This window comes from Balaenoptera borealis, assembly GCF_965194805.1.
Source record: "Balaenoptera borealis genome assembly, chromosome: 2".
Taxonomy (NCBI): Eukaryota; Metazoa; Chordata; class Mammalia; order Artiodactyla; family Balaenopteridae; genus Balaenoptera; species Balaenoptera borealis.
This window is the reverse complement of record NC_138867.1, coordinates 149058595-149082883: the sequence shown is the minus strand read 5'-3', so window position 1 is coordinate 149082883 and position 24289 is coordinate 149058595. Positions and strand designations below refer to the sequence as shown.

At 42.1% G+C, this 24289-nt stretch overlaps 1 long non-coding RNA gene across 1 annotated transcript; it reads right to left on the bottom strand.

Annotated features, from left to right (window-relative positions):
- Nucleotides 1-239: 239 nt before the first annotated feature.
- LOC309622741 lies at nt 240-8615 on the bottom strand. The gene is made up of 2 exons (XR_014241099.1): nt 2517-8615; nt 240-2433 (listed from the first exon to the last, which is right to left on the bottom strand). It is a non-coding gene; the product is annotated as an uncharacterized lncRNA (long non-coding RNA).
- Between the last annotated feature and the right edge of the window lie 15674 nt (nt 8616-24289).

Sequence of the window (24289 nt, the reverse complement as noted above, 5' to 3'; positions counted from 1 at the left end):
GAGGACCCCACGTGCCGCGGAGCGGCTGGGTCCGTGAGCCACAACTACTGAGCCTGCGCGTCTGGAGCCTGTGCTCTGCAACAAGAGACGCCGCGATAATGAGAGGCCCGCGCACCGTGATGAAGAGTGGCCCCCACTTGCCGCAACTAGAGAAAGCCCCCGCACAGAAACGAAGACCCAACACAGCCAAAAATAAATTAATTCATTAATTAAAAAAAAAATGTAAATAGTGGTAAAAAAAAAAAAAAGTGGACCGCTGGGATTCAAATTTGATACTAAAAAGCAATTCTAATAAAGCTTTAGAAAAAAATATCAAGTCATTCATTCAAACAATGCTATTTTGCACCAGGCTTAGTTTAGATAGAGGCTGGGGATATAAGAATGAATTAAACATAGTTCAAGCCCTTGAAGAACTAACAGGGGAAGGCAGGAGATGTTAGCTCTGGACAATGAAGTGTATTTTGCAGGAAGCCATACAGTAGGTGGCTATTTTTCCACCTCCCCAGCCCTTAGAAAAATGGAGAAAAGAGAGCTTTTTGGTGGGCCCACCCTCCAAGAGAGGCTGAGTTAAGACATCCTTATACACAGCCTCATACATAGTGGTCGCTCTTGCTCAGTCAGGGCCAAGGTCATGAATTCTGTGTATGCAACCATGTTAGATTTGACCTCAGAACAAAGTAAAAAGAACTATCATGAAAGACCCAGTCCAGTGACAAGTCTAGGAGGATCCATGTTATTCTTCTCTCTCCTTATGGTATGTTTGAAATTATCGATATTTTTTTCTTAATTAAGTCCAAATTTAGTTTGGGGAGTGATAACTAAGCCACCAGCAAAATCAAGTGCCGAGTCTGAGATACCAACCATAAAGTATATAGAGCCAGAGAGAGCTCAGTGTGGGCTGAATTGGGCTAAATTCTATCATCCAAGTCCCAAGGGCTTCTTGGGACTTGGATGATAGACTAGCTGAGAGTTACTGCTCCCTCACTCTGTAACAGGTGGTATGAGAAGCACTTCACACACACTGTCTCATTGACCCCTCATGGGACTGTATGAGGGAATTACCTCTGCTTTGCAGATGAGAAAATTGCAGCCCGAGGTTGAATAACTTACCCAAGGTTGTGCGATTCTTAGGTGGTGGAACTGAAATTTGAACTCAGTTTGTCTGACCCCCAGAACCTGAAGTCTTCAGCAATTAAATCATACCAAACACTTGGCAAAGAGTGAGGATGGATCAGCGAGACACAGGACCAAAAAGGAAGACCAGGAAACCTGCTAGGCCCATGGGGAAAGGCATATTGACAGACAACAGGTAGAGATGTAAGCAGGTGTCATGAGGAGAGTCTAGCCATACAGAGTCAAGTTTGATGCTAGACCTTGGAATGACAAATAGGTCCAAAAGAATTGGGATAACAGATAAGAGACCAAAGCAGGGATGCCCTTACTGGAATGCCTTATAAGACAGCGACTTGGTTACCAGGTAAGATGGTAAGAGTACAATTCTAGATGCAAAATATCAGTTGCCAGAAAAGCAATAGCAGAGCTGATTGATACCCTCATTATATGCTGCCTGGGAATCTAATTGGTCCCAGACTCTGGCCTTAGGCTCCCCCTATTGAGGAACATGATAACCTCAACCACAATGGGCAGAACTGTAGCTTCTAAAACATGGACTATGACATTCTGGCCCCATGAAATGTGAAAAGAAAAGAAAAGAGAATAAAAGAAAAGGAAAGAAAAAAGAGAAAAGGAAGGAAGCAAGGAAAGAAGGGAGGAAGGGAGGAAGGAAGAAAGGAAGGAAAGGGTGAAGGAAGGGGGGGAGGGAGAGGGAGAGGAAGGGAGGGAGGGAGGGAAGAAGAGTTTTAAATTCCTAGGTCCAAATAGCTTGAGAAACCCTGCATGCAAGAGCATCCTTTGAGAGATTTATAATGCACATTAGCATAAAACTCCATTTAAAAAAGCAAACATTTTCCAAATTTGTTTGCCCACTGAGCCCCACAGAACACAGCCTAGGAATGAATAGTGTAGAGAAATGCAGGGGCAGAGAACAAAACCAGCCTTCTCGAGAGAAGGAAGGGTATTACAGAAAGTGGAGATGGCCAGAGAAAAAGGCATGAAGAGGAGCCAAGATTAACCAGGAATTATGGTTGGAAAGAGACAAAGAATGGACAGAAAGTGGGAGAGTCCTGAACTGAGGAATCATAACATTAACAGCAGAGATCGAATGTGCTGGGTCTAAGAGCTCAAAATCTAAATTGGGAGAGAATGTTGGTGAGGGTGGTGGGGTGAGGAGGTGGGATCTGTTTTTAACTCAAAGGCAGTGTACGCCGTGGAAAGCGCCAGAGCTTTGAAATCAGACATTTCCATTTGAATGTCAATGCTGTCACTTACCCCCGTGTAACCTTGGAGTTTGGGGCTCCATCTCCTTTCCAGAAGCTGGGAAACAAAGGCTTAAAGAAGGAATGTGACTTGCCCAACATTCCACTGCAAAAAGCATCTCAGCCAGGATTCAAAACCACATTTGGTGTAAAATAGATAGCTAGTGGGAAGCAGCCGCATAGCACAGGGAGATCAGCTCGGTGCTTTGTGACCACCTAGAGGTGTGGGGTGGGGAGGGTGGGGAGGGTGGGAGGGAGGGAGATGCAAGAGGGAAGAGATATGGGAACATATGTATATGTATAACTGATTCACTTTGTTATAAAGCAGAAACTAACACACCATTGTAAAGCAATTATACTCCAATAAAGATGTTAAAAAAAAAAAGAAAGAACAAAAACCACATTTGGCTGCCTCCAGAACCATTGGGCTGGACCATGGTATTATACCATCTCTGAGATCTTTTCCCTTCAGCCCTTCAAGGGCAAGAAAGCCAGTCACTCACCCAGTTTCCATGGTTCTCCCTGGTACCTCTGCCTCTCCACTTCCCTGTTAGTCAGCTGAGAGCATCACCTGTGCCCCACAAGAAAGGTGTTATTGGAATACAAAGTTACATAAGATCTGTGCTATTGTTTTTAAAAATTCACCCAACGCCACCTTTAGCCAACTATTTTTATTCCAGACACTGACTATTAGGATAGTTATTTTATTTCAAGCTAACAGATACACCCAGTCCAGTTATATCGTTGGCCACCGTTCAGGTGACAGAGCCAACGCCACCCCTTAGGGATATCTCTGGTGGTTTCCATTCTTTGAGCAGCACGGTTCAGCACCTTTGTTCCGGCTGCAATTGCTTAAGAACAGCACCTGTCCATTTCCTTTTGCGTCACCTCACTCTTTAGGTGATGCTCAACTCTAAAAGTCACCAGTTCTAAAGGCTTTTTTTTTTTTTTCGTTTCTCGAGTTAGACCCTGATAGGTCTGGGGTGAGCAGCCCCGGCTCCCCGTGACGTAGAGAGCGGGTTCTCCGTCTGAGCCACCCCCGCAGGGTCATCGCAGCCCCAGAGGCAGCTGATAGGCCCGCGGGCGGCATCTCTTGGAGGTGAGAGTGCGGAGAAAGCCCGCCTGAGCCTCGGCTTTGACTTGTAAACAGAGGCTTTGAAAGAGCAAAGTTGTGACTTTGTCTCCACCAAAGCAAACTTCCTCTGCTGTTTGCTTTGGGCGTTTTGCCGCTGTCTCTGCAGAGCGAGCATGGATTTCCTGTCTGTTCCTCTAGCTTCTTGGAGCCGCACGGAGCTCAGCTAGCACCGCGAGGCTCCAGAACAGGCGTGCAGCCGCGTCCGGGTCGGAGCCCCAAGCCAAAGGCTTTCCTCTCTTGCTCCGCGGCTCGCTTAACCCTTTCTTCCCCAAGCACCGTCAGGCAGGGAATCTGCAGCTTGCTAGAGTGCTAGTTAGGAAGCTCCCTGAATCACCAGCCTGCAAACCCAGCGCTCCCAAGAGCAAACCAAGAAAGAGCCAGGAGGTGGCCTCCCGGGCACCGTGCCAAAGAGCGTACCCTGTTAAGGTAGTGCCTGCCTCGCCAGGGCTGCCGTGAGGGTTAAATGAGATTATCCCCATTTCACCAAAATCACAGTGAGACTCTACCCAAGGTCCACCTCGGGTCTGCCCACCTTCAAAAACAGAGCTCTTCCAGGAATGAAATTCAAGGTGCTGGCAATTTCTCTAAGTGCTGCCCAAGCAGGGAGCTCCACATTCAGGCTGATTTTTCTTGAGACCTGTGGCGCCTTCACTATATCTTTCATTTTTCTACTTTGAGACAGGCATGGGTATTAAATGCTCATTTTCCTTTTTATTGTGACAAAAACAGTGCAAAGTGATTTCAATTGGCACCTCCTTCAGTGTCAGAGAAGCAAAAGGGGACACCCGGGTGTGTAGTGACTACAAACAGCTACAGAGAAGGCTGCCCTTTGTCACCGGGCTAGTCATACCAAATTGCCCAATGTTTCAAGAAAAATCCAGGTTTCAGCAAGAAACCTGGATTTTTAGTAAGACCTCTTTGCATTTAAGTGTTGGCAATTAATTTTAAAAAAAAATGTTAAACACCGTATGGGCCCATACAACCTGACAAACTATATATGCTCATAGGATAGGTGTTAGAACTGTCTGCCATTGTAACCTCTGCATTGTCCTACCTTAGGAAGAGTCAGCTGATTAGCTCTGAGTTAAGACCTCCTGCATCCAAAGGGGCCAGGGGACATTAGGAACCCAGCAGGACTAGACCTATCTGTGAAAGAGGTGCTTCAGAGTTTCTATGATCATGAGGTTAAGGAAGGTCACAGAGTTCCATCTTCAGAGAAAGCTGGCTAGATTCTGCCTACTGAATAGGTGTGGAGAAAGATTAAATGCAAAAATTTTCTGATAGCAACAGCAGGATTTAAGTCCTATCTAAGGGTATTGAGGGTTTGGAGGAAGGATGGGCTTATGTATTATCTTTGTGACATTTCCAATTAAATGCAAAATCAACAGAACATCTTCTGCCAGGGTCACAGTGGTAATGAGCACTCACCCCAGCTTGTTAGCACAGCAATCACTCAAAACAGCAAAAAGGAGGATAAATCAACTGCCTTTGCTACATTTATCAGCATAAACAAAGATAAAAATACGGTATAAAATTTTAACTATCTTCCCCCGTTCTACCTGCAAATGTGAAATTCCCCTGTGCTTCAATAAAGGAAAAATACATCCAATGAAATCTCACAAACGTGCCATCTGTTCAGAAAGCAAAGGCAGGCATCTTTTATATGTGACACTGCTGCCCTCGTGTGGTCTAAAGATATAATGCAACTGTTTTCCAAGAAGGCTTGAAAGGTTCTGACTGCAAAATGTACTTATAAGTATGTCAGTTATAAAATGGGACAATACATGGAAAAACTTTCATTTTAAAAAACACAAATATCACTTATAATAAAAACCTCCGTTCAAATCAGACGCTGGACTCTGAGTTTCATTCCACGCTGAGCTTTCTTATGAAAGGGAGAAGAAATCAAGGGAAACAAGTATCATTAGGAAATAGCTGGATAGCAGGGACGCAGAACTCTCAGACCTAATGATGACGTCAGTCACTTCTCTGCCACAGTGCCGGTACCTGGCTTCCCACCTCACTGCTTTCCTGTATGGTTCTGCAAAGGTGGGGGAAAGACCTTTTACTTCCCACTCACATTTACTGGCTCCACAACATTAGTTTGGACCACCACCTCCGACTACACCATTCAAGTCCATGGGCTTGAATATTCCAGAGGCTCCCCCTGAGTAGGCATCATCCGAGGGGGTGGCAGGAATTCAGTGCCCAGACAGGGAATAGAAAGGAAAACTTCCCCAGCATGGTGAACTAGACAGGATGGAGACAACATTATAACAAACTAAATAAATAATACTTCTATTTTCTTCTCTCTTCCACTGACTTTAGGGTGACTCGGTTATTCAACGAACAAATTTTTTTTTAATGGAATATCTATGAACACAAAACAAGGTGGCAGGCACACTCAGAGTAGAAACACCTCTCACCCAGCTTTCTTCCCTGTAAAATGGGAATAATGCCTTCTATTTAATCCTTACCATCACCCTATGGAGTGATGGGCATCAAAGTCTCTCCAAGATTGAGCAAAGCCTGTAGGCTTTCATCATAACATTCTAGTTTGAATTGAGGTGCAAGTGAATGGGATGTTTGGTTGATAATCTGAAAGCTGAGTGGATTTCTTGAGCTTTGTGACTCAGAATGGCTTGTTGCTCCCTGCAATGGTTGAAACCAGGCCAACTGGTTGCAAAAGCGGAAAGCCCCCAAGGGAGCCCAACGTAGCTGCAAGGTCCAGGCTGCTGCAGTCAGTGTTGGGATTGCTGGCTGAGTGGCTGGCCATGACAGGTCCTAACCAGCTGGACCCCAAGCACCTCTGAGGGCTGCAGGCTGCTGTGCCCCGTCCCAACTCCCGCCACTGCCCCAGATCCTGCTGCAAAAGTGAGTGGGACCCTTACTCCCCAGCTAGTAAGCGGGCGGGCAACATAGCTAGTCTTTGTTTTATTCATATCAGGCATGTCTGCCGCTCTGTGCGAGTGCCCATTCAGTGTCCGAGAAAATGAGTTTTGGCATCAGATACACCCAAGCTCAATACACCCCACCTCTGCCCCTTACCAGCTGTGTGATCTCAGCGAGTTAATCTGTGTCTCGAGTTTCCATCCTCATCTATAAAACAGGGATAACGGTCCCTGACTCACTGGGTTGGTGTGAGAATGCATGCCTGTTTGGCACACGACACATGTTGTTAAATGATGACAACAGAGCTGGCACTGTAAATAATTGAAGCAGATTTTGAAGGCCGGGTGAATTTGAGCTTGGGGTGAGCAAAAGTATCGAAGCCAGAAAAGCCTCTGGATGCGATTTAGACTTAGTGACTATGAGGGATGCAAACTCTCCAGCATCAAGATCAAGGGCAGGGTTGGGATTCCGACAGCCCAGCCAACATGACTCACAGCCATTTGTTGAACATTTACTCCTTCCCTTGTAACCTGTCAGGGGCCACTATCAATCATCTTCCTTCCCTTCTGAGCCATCCCCGCAGCTGGGCTGACAAGGGTGAACGGCAAAGTGCTGGCTCCTAACTAGGAGGTTTTCATGATGCCGCATTTCTCTGGCTGCTGCTGTAGTCTTTTCACACCAGGGTGACCAAGCCCTGCCCTGGAGCGTTTCTAATGTGGTGCTCCTAATGCTGCTGAAAAGCAAGCCACGACCTTCTTTGTTTCTTTGCTGTCGAGTGCTGGGCAGATGGATTAAGCTTCCAATCCCCAGTCTCCCTTCAACCTAGAGTCCGTTCTCTACTTTGTATTCCGGACCCATTTTCAGGCCAATCCCCAATGGGAATCTTGGCCCTTGATCCATCATTACCTTTTCAGGGAGCTTTGGTCCCAACTGCTTTGTGCGGATCCACTCTTCCTTTCAATCACTACCCCTCCACTTTTTCTTTTTGACAGTGAAATAAAGCCCGTTTGACCTGCCTCATCTGCAGCATCTTCCCTGATAAAAAACTGAAATTGACATCCCAGTCTCAAGCTGGAGGGTTTTTTTTTTTTTATAGTTTTCTTGTGATAGAAATTACATATCTTAAAATTTACTACTTTTAAGTGTACAGCTGAATGAATGATAGTAACATTACAGTTGTACAATCATCACCACAATCTAATTTTAGAATATTCCCATCCACCTAAAAAGAAACCTTGTGCCCATTTACAGGCACTCCACAGTCCCACCCCCCCAGACTTTTGACCATTTCATGTAAATGAAATAATACAAAGCATGCACTTTTGTATCTGGTCAAGCTGAGCTCTTTTTACATATCCTAGTGCCTTGGCCATCACCTTGGACAGCCCCCCAAAAGCCCGTATATCCTTACTCTTTTGTTCTCTATCCTCTTAGTGAAGATGCCTGCCTTTCTCAACAACTCTGAGCCTCCTCTATATATTAGGCTCTGGGCTTAGCCTCAGGATACAGTGGTCAGCAAAACTAGACATAGTCCTTGTGCTTACAAAGTTACACAAGTATTTATTTCACCCAAATTTAAAGTGATCAGTGTGATGTGTTCTGCAACAGAGAGACAAAAATCTTGATTTTATTCTGAGCTAACTTAATGCAGTTTATAAGAATTGCCTACTACCAAGCATCTTGAAAACCACAGACTTTCCGGTCAAAGTGGAAATGTTTTTGTTTTTGCTAAAAGTAAGACATGGTATTCTATGCAATCCCTATCAAAATCCCAGTTGCCTTTTCTGCAGAAACTGACAAACTGATCCTGGAATTCATATGGAAATGCAAAGCACCGCAAATAGCCAAAACAATCTCGAAAAATAAGACCAATGCTTTACCTAATGTCAAAACTTACTACAAAGCTACAGCAATTAACACAGTATGGGGCTTCCCCGGTGGTGCAGTGGTTGGGAGTCCGCCTGCCAATGCGGGGGACATAGGTTCAAGCCCTGGTCCGAGAGGATCCCACGTGCCGCAGAGCAGCTGGGCCCGTGCGCCACCGCTGCTGGGCCTGTGCTTTGGAGCCCACGAGCCACAACAGCTGAGCCCGCGTGCCACGGCTACTGAAGCCCGCGCGCCTAGAGCCCATGCTCCACAACGGGAGAGGCCACTGCAATGAGAAGCCCGTGCACCGCAGCGAAGGCCCAATGCCGCCAAAAATGAATAAATAAATAAATAAATAAATAAATTTATTTTAAAAAAAATGACAGTGTGATACTAGCGTAAGGATAGGCATATCGATCAACAGAATAGAATTGAGAGTCCAGAAAAAAACATAGACATTTATGGTCTATTGATTTTTGGCAAGGGTGCTAAGATAATTCATTAGGGAAAAGAATAGTCTTTTCAGCAAACGATGCTGGGACAACTGAGTATCCACATGTAAAAATTAACTCAAAATAGATTAAAAACCTAAATCTAAGAGTTAAACCTAGAAAAATCTTAAAAGAAAACATATGTAAATCTTTGTGACCTTGAATTAGGCAATGAATTCTGAGATATGACAACAAAAATATGAGCAACAATAAAAAACAGATTAGACTTCATCAAAATTGAAAACTTTTGCACAGCAAAGCACATTATCAAGAAAATAAAAAGACAACCTATAGAATGGGAGAAAATATTTGCAAATCATATATCTGATAAGGGGTTAATATCCAAAATATATAAAGAACTCTTACAACTCAACAACAAAAAAAATCCAATTAAAAATGGGTAGGACTTCCCTGGTGGTGCAGTGGTTAAGAATCCACCTGCCAATGCAGGGGACACAGGTTCGAGCCCTGGTCTGGGAAGATCTCACATGCCGCGGAGCAACTAAGCCCGGGCACCACAACTACTGAGCCTGCGCTCCACAGCCCACATGCCACAACTACTGAAGCCTGTGCACCTACAGCCCGTGCTCCACAACAAGAGAATCCACCGCAATGAGAAGCCTTCACACCACTACGAAGAGTAGCCCCCACTCGACGCAACTAGAGAAAGCCCGTGTGCAGCAACAAAGACCCAACGCAGCCAGAACTTAATTAATTAATTAATTTTTTAAAAATCATTTACACTTCAAAAAAATGGGTAAAGGACTTGAATAGACATTCTCTAAAGAATTTATACAAATTGTTAACAAGCACATGAAAAGATGCTAGGGTTATTAATAAAGTATAATTTCATTTTACAGAAAAAATCACATGAGATATCATTTCACATCCATTAGGATGGCTCTGATCAAAAAGACAGACAATAACAAGTCTTGATGAGGATGTACAGAACTGGAACCTTCATACATTGCTGGTAGGAATGTAAAATGGTACAGCTGCTATGGAAAACAGTTAAATAGTTCCTCAAAATGTTAAATATAGAGTTACCATACGACTCAGCAATTCTACTATTTAGTATATACCAAATAGAATTGAAAACATATGGCCACACAAAAACTTGTATACAAATGTTCATAGCAGTGACATTCATAATAGCCAAAAAGTAGCAACAATACAAATATCCATCCACTGATGAAGGATAAACAATATGTGGTATATCCATGTAATGGAGTATTATTCAGCTGTAAGAAGCAGTGAAGTACTGATAACACACTACAACATGGATGAACCTTGAAAAGTTTGCTAAGTGAAAGAAGTAAAATAAAGAAGGCCACAAATTATATGATTCTGTTTATATGAAATGTTCAGAATAGGCAAATCCACAGAGACAGAAAGTAGATTAATGGTTGCCTAGGGCTAAGGGGAGGGACGGGGGTGTAGGGGATGGGAGGTGATAGCTAAAGGGTACAAGATTTCTTCTGGGCTGATGAACATAGTCTGGAATTAGATAGTGGTGATAATTGTACAACTTTATGAATATACTAAAAAATACTGAACTGTATACTTTAAAGGGGTACATGAAATATATCTCAATAAAAAAATAAGTAAGGCTTGGTCACCATAAGCCAATTCAAACAAAGCAGAAGAACATATAACATGAGAGTAAGTGTCTGCATTCCCTTTTCCCCACATGACTGTCATTAAGCTCCTGTCTCCGGGCTCCAAGCCTACTTTTCCATAATCTGCTTTGTGATGCTTTGACTGGGACTCAGCATGTCACATTTCTCACAAGAGGGGCATTGTCAGGCAGCAACGTCCCTTGACCCCAGGAGCGCAGTTTGTTCCAGTTCCAGCCTCCAGCTTCTTTCAGCCCTCCTAGCACCATCCCTGTGGCCCCCTTTGGAAGGGTACCAGCAAAAGCCAGGGCTCGCAGGTCTGAGCCCTCCTCTGAGGTTCTAATAACATTCAGCCTCATCCTATTTCTCATTCTTAGATGTGGTAGCTGCTTCCCACAGTTACTGTCTTTGTGATATCTCAATATTCCCTTCTTACTTTTTCAGCACTCCAACCTTGTATATATTTCTTTATACCAAATCCCTTTTGTTGAAATATTTTGTATGGTTTCTGTTTGCTTAATTGCATCTTGACTGACAAAGCCCATTATATACCTATATATTCCTCTAAGTTGCTTTTAATTCATATTGAAATATTACCTACCATTGTTCTTTATATAATGGGATACTATATTATGCCATAAGTTGTTTTACATTGTTTCATCAATGTACTTCCACATCATCTTGTATACAGTTAATGTATCCTTTTTATGGTACTTGGATCCATTTCATCTTCTCCCATGATGTTCATTGTTCTAAATGTGTCTAAAGTATATTATTCTTTTGAGAAACTTTGATTGCACTGAATTCTAATTATATTCACTTATTTATGAAGCACCTACTCTGTGAAAACATTATACTGAGTGTTTGAGAATGTAAGGATAAATTAGACATGGTCTTGCACTGGAGGAGATATGAGATATAACTGAGACTATAAAATTGAATTTTTTAAGACATTTCCAGTTTTAAGTAATCTGTCCTTTTCCTTCAATATACTAATTCTCATACCCAAATTTTTATTTTCAGTCAAACACAAATCTCCATTCAGTCGCTACTATGCAACTCTTTATCCTGATGTTCATCTGCTGCATAAAAAGAGAGGTTCTATTCATACCTTGTAATGGTTTTGAGACAAAAATTCTGAGAGTGCACCTAAGTTTAATTGTTTTCAGATAAAAAGGTAGTAGTTCCAAGGAGATATAAAATTTATCAAACTGGAAAAAATAGTAATATAATTATACCTAATATTACACTGGTATTCAGAGAATTATCTGAACCAAACTCAATTTTGACCCTATGGGAACTTAAATAGTCTCCCACTGGGTCACCAAAAGGTATTTTCTTAGACATCCTAACAAGGTCATTTCTCTTGGTGTACATAAGGGCAAGATACCAATCCTACATTTCATTGACAACTGGGAGAGGCCCAGAGGCTCAGAATAATTTATGACATTTTCTTTAAATAAGTTCTCTTCATAAGTCCATAGTATATTTAAAAGGAAAAAGAGGAATGAAATAAACTTATTTAACATCACTAAGGGTTGCTAGAAAACCAATTCATGACTCTGAAATTTGATAATTAAAAGGGAAAAAAAAAGGTCAGAATATACTACACCTTTCTAGGGTAAATATACCTTAAGGCAATGAAAACACCTTTAGTGAAGGAAAGAAAGTTTTCTATCTAAAAGAATTCCAGCTAATAAATACAAAAGAAATGATAGAATTCACAAATCACCATTTCACAATCTTTAACGAAATACCAAATCCAGGCAATGATCATGTATTAGTTTCCTAGGGCTGCTGTAACAAAGTACCACAGACTGGGTGGCTTAAAAGAACAGAAATTTATTTTCTCACAATTCTGGAGGCTGGTAGTCTGAAACAAAGATGTCAGCAGGGCTCTATGCTCCCTCTGAGACTCTGGATAGAACCTCCCCTTGCCTCTTTCTCACTTCTGGTGGTGGCCCCATCAATCGTTGGCATTCCTTAGCTTGCAGCTGTATAATTCCAGTCTCTGCCTCTGTCACCGCGTGGCATTCTCCCTGTGTGTCTCTGACTTCACATGACAGTTTCCTCTTCTTATAAGACACCAGTCATATTAGATTTAAGCCCACCCCAATGACCTCATGTTAATTTATGTCTTTATGCAAAGACCCTACTCCCAGACAAGATTCCATTCACAGGAACCAGGGGTTAGGACTTCAACATATCTTTTGGGGGGGGACACAATTCAATGCATAATAGTCAACAACAGATCATAAAAAGATTAAACAAAATGTTGATGCAAAACGTTACACTGAAAAGATGAAAATGTCACCACCTGAACCCACTGATCAATATTAGTGTCACTAAAGGCTAAACAACAAAACATTACATATGACATGACATGATAAAATGTAAACCACTTGGCACCCCTACGGCATATTCTTGTAAAACAAATAAAAAGTGAACTGATTTTGAAAAGAGTTTGACTTTAGTTCTGCCTTCCCTCCCACAGAATACTGGAGATAGAGGAACACGTTAACCTGCACCACAAGGAAACCTCGGCCAAACCCAGACTGTGGGACAACTACCTTGTTTCTTCAACAAGCAAAGACATGGGGAATGAAAGAAAGGGAAGTGTTCTAGAGGGGAAAAAGTAGAGCTGAGAGAAAATTCAGGTGTAAGAATGAAAAAAAAAAAAAAAACAGACCACATTTGGAAACCAAATCAATAAGCAGAGCAATAGTTAGAATATAAGTTTATAATAAAGCAATGTTAATATGCACTGGATATTAGATAATATTAAGAATATTTTCCTAATTCTATTGGCTTTTTACGAAACAGACATTTTTTGAGAGGCATTTTGCAGCATTTAGTGATTCACTGACAGGATATGTAATATTTACTTTAAAATGCTGCACACAGTGGGTACTCTTCGTTAAATGAGTGAATGGATGGATGGATGGATGGATGAGGATGAGGGTGGCTATGGCTTTCGCCTGTGGATTAGGTCACTCTGCTTTGAATGTCAAGTGTTGCCCATTCAGGTGAGACTTAAAGATTATGTCTCACAAAAATCAGCATTTCAGAAATAGGCTCAATTCCTGAATATTTCATACCTCTTTCGACCATTTTCTGCCCATATCATAAACTGATTTAAGCATGAACAAGAAGCTAAGGGCCACCGTTTCCTGAGCACCTACTATGTGGCAGGCGCCGTGATGACACATTAAAGCTATTGTCTCAGTTAATCCCTAAAACATTCATATGAGGCAAGTACCATTTTAATCTTCATTTTACAAATCTGGAAATTGAGGTGTGGAGAGATGAAGTGACTTTCCCAGGGTCCCAGAGGTAATAACCGACAGAGTCATTGCTTGAACAGAAATCTGTCTCCCTCCAGCACTTGTAATTATAAGAACGGTGAAGTAAGATCAACTAGGTGGGCTCCTTAATCAATAGTTTGCTTCACCTACATGGGAGACTTTCAATAAAATTTAGGAAATGGAACACACATTACCTCCTCTCCCTCCCAAGACCTCACTATATCCCTCACTAAAGGGATTTTAAAAGAAAAAGGCATAAGAACAAAGAATAGAAGAAAAAATGAAAATAAAATTTTAAGATCTGGAAAGTAGACTAAGTGGTCATCGATTTAGCAGACCTGGAAAACAGAATCCTAAGCTGGCAGAGGGAGATCCGAGAAGCAACCCATCTGACATCAGAACCCAAAATGCACAGGAGTTTGTCACAATAGATACTTCTGGGATTGTGGAATAAGGATGAAACTAAAAACCTGAAAATTGATGGAGCCTGTTTCATAAGCAGTTAGATGCGCAGAGCCCTTTCCTCATTATGCACAGAGAGGCAGTGAGGGTACTACAGAGGCTAAGGTAGGAAGCATCCACCAAAAACAGGAGGAATAAGAGAAAAGTTACATACCAAAACTTGAGACTCCCAGGCTTCTTCCCCCACCTGAGCCCAGAATGTTGATACCTTAAATTATACCCTCTGGGCGGGATGTAACAAAAGACCTCACTATGGAATCTGACCAGCCAGAGAGGAAATACCTAACAATCCTGGTATTTGGGGTACCCTAAGGAAATAGCCAGTGAAGTCACCTTACAGTGAAGCTCACAGTTGACAACCCTTATTCTCACTCCAGCTTTTTGTGCCCTATTCTTAAAAATGATCAGGACTTTCCTGGTGGCACAGTGGTTAAAAATCCACCTGCCAATGCAGGACACAGGTTCGATCCCTGGTCCTGGAAGATCCCACATGCTGTGGAGCAACTAAGCCCGTGCGCCACAACTACTGAGCCTGCGTTCTAGAGCCTGAGAGCCACAACTACTGAGCCCATGCACCACAACTACTGAAGCCCACGCGCCCTAGAGCCCACGTGCCGCAACTACTGAGCCCACGTACTGCAACTACTGAAGCCCACGTGCCTAGAGCCCGTGCCCCACAACAAGAGAAGCCACTGCAATGAGAAGCCCGCGCACTGCAACGAAGAGTAGCCCCCGCTCGCCGCAACTAGAGAAAGCCCACATGCAGCAACGAAGACCGAACGCAGCCAAAAAAATAAATAAATAAAAAATTTTTTTAAAAGATCATTCTTGTATGATTCCAACTATGTGACATTCTGGAAAAGGCAAAAACCATGGAGAGAGTGAAGAAAATCAGTGGTTGCCCAGGGTTGGAGGGAGGAAGGAATGAAAGGCAGAGCACAGAGGATTTTTAGAGCAGTGAAACTACTCTGTGTGGTACTGTAATGATGAATACATGTCATTATACATTTGTCCAAACCCATAGGATATAAAACACCAAGAGTGAACCCTAAATAAACTATGGTCTTTGGGTGATTATGTATGTTCATCAATTGTAACAAGTGCACCTCTCTGGAGGAAGACATTGATAACAGAAGAAGCTGTAAATGTGTGGGTTCAGGGGGTACATGGGAACTCTCTGAACCTTCCCTTCAATTTTGCTGTGAACCTAAAACTTCTCAGAAAAATTTTTAAAGGAGATCTTTATATTATTCTTACAAGTATTCTGAAAACTTATAATTTCATCAAAATAAAGTTACCCACCTCATGCCCCCTCCCAAAAAAAGATGTATATGCAATTGATAGAAGGGGTCAGGAGATAGAAGGTGTTGTGGAATAAAAGGACTGAGAATTCTGAGATGTGCTTTCAACCTTTTAGAGTTGTTTTAATGCCTCTTCCCTCTTTCTGGAAATAACCATATCCAAAGTCTGCTCGTTTATAACCCCACATAAGAGACAATTTTCAGATAGCTAAAAAAAAAAAAAAATTGCCCGATACCCATTGTAAATAACCAAGTCTCAGAAAATAGACATTTTGGTTCTAATTTGGTAGAACATCCAAGTGTGCAGAAAGTAACATCAAAAAAGGGGGAGCAATAGCCTAAAAAGCCAACAGCAGGGAAGTGATTAAATACATGGTGTTACATTTGCAACCTGAAATAGTATGACATAGATATATTAAAAGATTGCTTATTGTCATGGTTAAATGTCTATGATAGCACATTGAGCAAAATAAGGTACAGAGAAACCCATACAGAGGAATCCATGCAAAGAGGTGTGTAGATGGGGGAGTAGCCCTCTTGTATTGTATGTGGCATAGTAGTTTCTAGGAACCTAGCATAATAAGATCTATCTCTTAATGAATGCAAAGTATTTGCATATGGCAAATACTCCATAAATACTGTTAAAACAAAAACCAGATGAAAACAAACCAAAATGTTAGCAATGATGACTTCTGTGTGGTAAGATTGTGAGCCATCTTTCTTATAGGTGTGGTTTGCTTTTTTTTTTTTTTTCTGTTTTTGATAATGAACATCCACGATCTTTTTTTTTTAATCAGGAAAAATATAAATTGTCTTCTCCTGGCCACACTACTTCCACCTGGAAGTTAAAGGACCCAAAACTGACCAGACATAATGTTCAATTGTAGGCATCCAGAGAGAGTCCTGCAATTGAAAAAACAGACCTGGGTTCACTGACAGCAAGAGCATTTATGTCCAAAGAAGGCACAATTGCTCCCTTATGAAGGCTGAGAGCTTGACATATATAAGCTCTACTGTATGCTATACTGTATACTATACCATACAGTATAGTATAGTATACAATACTATACTATACTGTATGCTATGCTGTATATACTATTATATACAGTAGAGTGAGACAGGTTAAAAAAAAATTGTGTGCACTTGCCCAAGTTTCTCAGAAAGCATAAGGAACACTGAATAAATCCTTGACAAAAGTGATCATTAGATATGCATTAAATCCAGAGTTCCGAAGTATGTGTTTAGCTTCGTTGTGGATTAACACTAAAGGTAAAGGAAAAGGAGGCTTGGTTATTAATAAACATATTTCTTACTTAACCTGCTGAAGGACGCTTTGGGAGGCTAAAGCATCACACTACCCTGGGGACATTCTCCAAGCTTGAGTGTGGGCACCCTCATGTATCTAGATTGAAAAGTATCAACAAGCTCCTAAAAGGAACACCGTGGATAGTCAGGTCTGAGGCTCTGTCACCAATTCTGAAAGGTCTCATTCCCCTCCCTACCCACGGCAACAATAGAACTTACAAGGGTTTTCACACTTGAGAAGACCTCTTCCAGAAGGATCCCAAACAAAGTTCCTCAAAATTGATCCATCTGTTATGAACTGAATTGTGTCCCCCCATGTTCCTATGTTGAAGCCCTGATCCACCCATGATATGACTATTTAAGAAGATAATTAAGGTTAAATGAGGTCATGGGGTAGGGCCCTAATCTAATAGAACTGGTGTCCTTCAAAGAAGAGGCAGAGATACCAGAGCACAATCTCTGTGCACACACAGAGAGAGAAAAGGTCATGTAAGCACACAGCAAGAAGGCACCCACTGTCTGCCAGCCAGGAAGAGATCTCACCAGAAACCCACCCTGACAGCACCTTGATGTGGAAAGCCCAGCCTCCAGAACTGTGAGAAAATCAATGCCTGTTTAAGCCACCCAATTTGTGATAACTTATTATGGTGGCCTTAAGTCAACTAACTCATCACCCTTTCTTTTTAACACAAAAATTTAACCATGCCACATTGAAGAATCTAAGGAAACATTTTACAATGGTCAGACTGACTGAGGTTTGAACTTCCACTTCCTAATTCCCTTTTCATAAATATCAGGCTAAAGGGGTATTTTCCTCTAATATGGATCTACTCATAATGCTTGATGGTTCACTTTATTCTGACTTGACTGTCTGAAGAACTGGATATATAAGAATCAAAATAACTTCCTCTGATTACCAAATAAATGCGTAATGAAAATATGCAAAAGCCATCTGGGGCTACACAAGCCAATCCTAGATATCATGATTGTTCCCTTTAAGCCTGCTTTGGTTTGAATTGTAGAAAACTGATGGGAAAATTCTTTGAGTTTTTCAGCTATGATGCTGAGAAGTACAGAAGGGATCGTGGAGATTTTATCTTTGACACTAACAGAAAAGAACTTCTATAGGAAAGCAAACTGCTTTTATGCTTCACTGCTCTCAAAAATGACCAGAAAGTCACTCTAAAATTTACTTCTGAAAAGGTGTCAGATTTGTACTGACCTCACGGGAGCCAGATTTTGGTTAATTAGAAGCTCATCTGTGAACAGACATCTGAAAGTTCAATGAAGAACCATTAACAACTTTTTGGACAGGTTTCTCTTCATCTGTTGTCTCACAGAGCAGTCAGTATTGGGATCTGTCCCTTTTTCTTAAGATATAAAAGTCCAGTTGTTGCCAAAACATACGTTCCGTGAGCTGGTGCCTTCTGGAGGGCAGGCTTTTGTTGGCCTCTTTTATTGATTTTCTTGACCCCAGAAATTTGCAGTAAATAGCATTCTGTTCAACTTGAAAAGAGAAACTAGACTCCCAACACTGTCCATACCAATCTAAACCCTTCACTGATTAAAAAGAAAAAAAAAAAAAGGAAAGGCAACAACAAATGAAAAACCACAAAAACAATAGGCAGCAAGCCAAAGGCAAGACCATTATAAATAAAATGATCTGCTTTAGAAAAGAGGCCCAGTGTTCTCCATCTAATTTAAAAATTATAATGCATTGAGCTAAAAATCAGATAGTCTCTTTTTATGGTAGATAAAAGAGGGAACCAGGAAGACCATCAGTGACTGAGCAAGAATCGTGGTTATGCTGGGGGAAGGGGTCCATGATACCCCTCCTTGACCTACCATAACCTCATCCTGCTACCCTGACTTTGCTGATAATAGTGTTTGTAATATAACAGATGACCTTCCAGTTAAGAGTAATAAATCCAGACCTATTTAAGTGATTCTTCTCACTACCTGGTATTAAATTATACATTTATTTTCCCTTGTATATTGCCCTTGAGCACCACCAGAATCAAACCCATAAAGTCACCTCTATTTCCTCAATATTTGATGAATAAAGGAATTAATGAATGAAACATAGGGGTTGAGATTGTTGCATTTGCTTGCAGCAAGCCCCTGAAGATGAAATGAGAGCTCAAGTGATCTGGAGGAAGGGAAATGGAACTACTATATTCAGAACATTATCCCTCGATTATTAGGTAAAAGCTAGAAAAAGTCATTTGATATAAAATAGAGAAATCTTGTTGGGAATGATCAAAGGATACTACTATCATCAATGACTACATATATAAACCATAATATCATCAATGACTATCATCATTGACTACATATATAAACCATAATATCAATACAATGGGAAGGTATACAGCCATTTAAAAAATCAGATCACAGAATATATTTCAAGGGGGAAAAACAGTGACCGCATGTATATTAGGTGGAAATGGCACGTAGCAAATGCATAACGCAGCTCCTTTTATTTAATAATCTGAAATCCCGTACCACTAAATACTCAGTAATCATCATTAGATTAATTCAGTGTGATTAGATTTCCTTGCACTTATTGCTGCTTTTAGGAGGTGTCTGTATTGGATATGTATTCATTCATAATTAGAAACTGCTCCATGGAGTTCAAGAAGAAAGACTTTCCTTCAGCCTGAAGCTCACAATTGGATCACAGGACTACATTTACTGCCCTCATAGTCGTATCATCTACCCTTCGGAGACAGTATGGGTGAATGAAAGCAATTCTCTTTTTAGAAATAGGACTCTTTAAGAAAACAAACAAAAATATATCTACCTCTTAACCTAGTCTGTCAAGCTCCCTGGACCCAACCAACAGCAACATGGCTCTTCTGACTATCCTCAGACCCTGATCCTTTCCTCTCCCTTTGGATACCTTTTGTTATGTATGGTTTAGAGTCTTGCCTCCCATTTGTCCATAGCAGATCTCTGTGCTTCTTGCAGGTGCAAAGGGAAGGCTCCTATCACAGGGAGGACCAAGAGCCTGCTAGGACCTTATATCCACCCGGAAACTGTCTCAAACTGAAACTCCTTACAGCTGCAGGTTAACTAATACCTGACACATAGAGTTGTCGCAAGGACAAGTGGTAATCCCGAAGTTAGACGCATGGGGTGGGGCGGGGGAGAAGTTCCTAGAGGGTGTCCTCTAAAAGTAAACAAACACCAGATTCACCTGAGGAGCTGGTTAAATGAGAAGTTTCCATGACCTCGCTCCCAAGATTCCTTTTCAGTAGGTCATTTTTTTTTTTTTTTTTTTTTTTACTTATTTTTGGCTGTGTTGGGTCTTCGTTTCCGTGCCAGGGCTTCCTCTAGTTGCGGCGAGCGGGGGCCACTCTTCATCGCGGTGCGCGGGTCTCTCACTATCGCGGCCTCTCTTGTTGCGGAGCACAGGCTCCAGACGCGCAGGCTCAGTAATTGTGGCTCACGGGCCCAGTTGCTCTGCGGCATGTGGGATCTTCCCAGACCAGGGCTCGAACCCGTGTCCCCTGTATTGGCAGGCGGATTCTCAACCACTGCACCACCAGGGAAGCCCCAGTAGGTCATTTTTAATGTGTACATTGAATAGGTTTCTAAGGCAATTCTGCTGCAGACAGTCCACAGATGACACTCAGAAGCAGTGCTTCCAAACTTTATCTAATGACACAGGGTAGACAGTGAGGCCAACGGAAGTGCCTCAACATTTTATCCCAACTCTGGTTGAACTGAAGTCAAATGGTTTGCCTCGGGGCTTGCCTGGTGGCACAGCGGTTGAGAATCTGCCTGCCAATGCAGGGGACGCGGGTTCGAGCCCTGGTCTGGGAAGATCCCACATGTCGCGGAGCAACTGGGCCCGTGAGCCACAACTACTGAGCCTGCGCGTCTGGAGCCTGTGCTCCGCAACAAGAGAGGCCACGATAGTGAGAGGCCCGCGCACCGCGATGAAGAGTGGCCCCCGCTCGCCGCAACTAGAGGAAGCCCTGGCACGGAAATGAAGACCCAACACCGCCAAAAATAAATAAATAAATAAATAAATAAAATTTAAAAACAAAAACAAAAAACGTTTGCCTCTAGCTAGCTGTAAAACAAACAAATAAAAAAAGCTGAAGTAATAAAGTAGACTTTCAGAGCATCTGACATTTAAATCTCAATTTCTTTTAGGAATGTGACAGCGTTCTCACCTGGGAACTTTAGGCAATGCTGTTTTGCATTTATAGTTTAGTTTGCTCGGTAATTATTCACAAAATGTTTTACAGGGTGTATTTGGTCTCCCCAGCTTGACTATAAACTCCTGGCGTAGTTGGAAGGCTTTAAAAAAATTTTTGTAATGACATGGAAAGAGAGAAAATGTGCTTAGTTCAGCGCTGTTGACAAAAGTGCATCCAAGGTCACTAGGTGTATATTTTATGCTGCCTCATTCACCTCTAAATCTGGAGTATGATTCCTTTTAAATTGGAGACCAGGAGTAGGAATATCAGGTGGAGAATATTATCGTTTTAAATAAAAAAGCTTTTACTTCATAATCAGGGCAAGTTTCGTTTTAATGCAATGGTCCTCAAAATGCGGTCCACAACCAGCCAAATTAAAGTCACCTTATGGAAAATGCACGTTCTCAGGCTCCTCCCAGACCCACTGAATCAGAAACTCTGGCAGTGCACCCAGACATATGAGTTTTAACAAGTTCTCCAGGGATTGCTTCTGTCTTAGTCAGCTAAGGCTGCTATAACGAAATACCACAGACTGGTGGGGGTGGGAGGGGGGGAATTAAACAAGAAACATTTAGTGCTCACAGTTCTGGGGGCTGGGAAGTCCAAGATCAAGGTGCCGGCAGATTCGGTCCTTGGTGAGGGCTTTCTTCCTGGTTTGTAAATGGCCGCCTTCTTGATGTATACTCACGTGGCCTTTCCTAGATGCTCTCTCTCTCTCTCTTATAGGGTCATTAAATCCCATTGTGGGACTTCCTTGGCAGTCCAGTGGTTAAGAGCCCGTGCTTCCACTGCGGGGGGCACGGGTTCGATCCCTGGTCGGGGAAGTTCCGCATGCCGCGAGGTGCGGCAAAAAAAAAAAAAAAAAAAAAAAAATCCTGTTATGGAAGTCCCCACCCTCAAGACATAGTTTAAATCTAATTACCTCCCAAAGGCCTTACCTCCAAACACCATCACGCTGGAGGTTAAGGTTTCAACATGTGAATTTGAGGACACATTCCCTCCGTAACACGTTAAAATGCACACTTAAATCTAAGACTGGGGGTAGAAGGGATGGAGGAAATCTGTCTTATTATGCATATTAAAAACAAACAAATGAAAAACACTTGAAGGCAATAAAATAGTAAAGCTAGCATGTAATCAAAGTGTACAATGTGCTTGCTAGAAAACACTATTCATAAAATAAATGTGCATGAAAAGAGATCCCCCCACATACATGTATAAAATAAATGCACAGAAACAAATGAAAATGTTTCTGTTGCATTTTATAAAGTGCCTTGTCTCACTTGATCTCAGTGGAGTCTCCTAACTTCCCTGAGATGAAAATTAAGTCCTATTACTTTTCTATTTTACAGGTAATAACACGAAGTTCAGAGATGACCTGGGGCAAGTCACATTGGTACCCAAGCTGCCCAAATTCTGTATTCGCTTCCCTCCACCAAAAAGCATTTCCTTCTTTTATTGTAACAAATGAATTCTCCTGTTCCTTCACCCTGTTTCACAAGGATTGGGGTAAATGTTATCTTCCAGAGCTCCTAGCTAGTTTGTTTGTTGTCTGCAGACCTTTTCTTCATTCACAAATTAACAGCTTGTCCTCATATTAACCAGATGGATGGCTGCACCTGGTTAATTGGAGTTGTAAGATGGATAAGTGGATTAAAGAGCACAGCAGCTGGAATGCTCACTGCTGGCCGGACATAATTAAGAAAGGAGGAGTGAGCAAGTTCTACTGGGGCTTCAGTGAGGGAAAGGCTCAGTGGACTGATTTCCTGGAACTGCTTCAATTGCTAAATTATGAGAAGCGCTTGCTGCTGCATCGGGGGAACGTTGCAATTCTGCTGCTGAGAGAGCACAAATTCTGCTCTCTCCCTAAGATGTTCAGCATTTAAATCAATGTTTCTCAGAGTGTGTCTACTGACCAACTGTCTCAGAATCATCTGGATGTTTATTAAAAATGCAGATTTCTGGACCTCATCCAAGACCCACTAATTTAGGGGGCGGGGGTTGATGGTGGGGACCAGGAATCTGTATTGTTAACCATCTCCCTCTAAAATTGTGAACCACTGACTTATTGCTACCTCAAATAGGTAGAATTTCTAGAATCACCTAAAAAAGACTGCACAACCCACACTTTGGGAACAGTAACTCTGGTAGAGCCCTTGGCTACCAAAACCTCCAGCAACTGAATCTCCAAAACCCCAAAAGTCCTTGAGAAAGCAAAGAATCTATTGCCAGAATCCAAGTAGGTTTTGTCTCAGAAGCCTCCTGAGACACTTGTTAGAAATTCTCCACCTCAGCCCAGAAGTGGTGAATCAGAAACTCTGGGGATGGGGTACCCTCAGGATGAGTCTGAGGCATGCTGAAATTTGAGGACCACTGCTCTAGACCCGTTCCGCTCAACTTTCAGTGCACATATGAATTCCCTGGAGATCTTGTTAAAATGCAACTTGTTTCAGTAGGTATGGGAGCTAAAAATCTCCCAAGTGACATTGATGCTGCTGGTTCATAGACCACACTTTGAGGAACAAAACTCTAGGTTACTTTTTATCTAATGGTATGAGATAAAATCCATATGTTAAAAAAAAAAAAAAAAAAAAAAGCGTGTTCCCAGGCTTAGGCTGAAATGGTTACGAAATCAGCACACTCCAAGCACAGAAAGTGAAGCTGCTAAAATACCATCAGTTGGATTTGAGCTCTGAATACGAGGGATGCATTTGTACTGACTGGCCCACAGGCCATCCTCCAAAACCGTGATAACTAAGATCACAATTTTTTTTTTTTTTTTTTGGTATTTTGGCTACGCTGTGCAGCATGCAGGATGGTTCCCCGACCAGGGATTGAACTCCGGCCTCTGCAGTGAAAGCACCAAATCCTAACCACCAGACCACCAGGGAACTCCCCTGAGATCACAGATTTTTACGTGGCTAGGAAAGGAAGCCAAAAATGGCTTCGCAAGGATCAAACTCTGACCCAATTTACAAACACTGTCACCAGTCAGCTAATAGGCTCTGATAAATTATACTAACTCTCTCTAGACCGGACTCTGTTGTATAGACAGCTCTGGTCAGGGACTTGGGGACTCCTAGTTCTGACTCATGTCACTTCACTGGGCCTTGATTTCCTCACATATTGAGTGATAGGTTTGGGGCCTTTGCCTACCCTTAAAAGTCTGTAGTTCTATGACCCGTTCAGTCCAATTGTTATACTTGCTATATTGCCTCTGGAGCTGAAGATTGCCACTGCCTACCCTTTGCACTTGAGTTCAGCAAAAGCACAGTTTTGTTCCTCTGAGTCAGCCTCTATTGCTGGTCCCGGGATCACAAACTTCTGCAA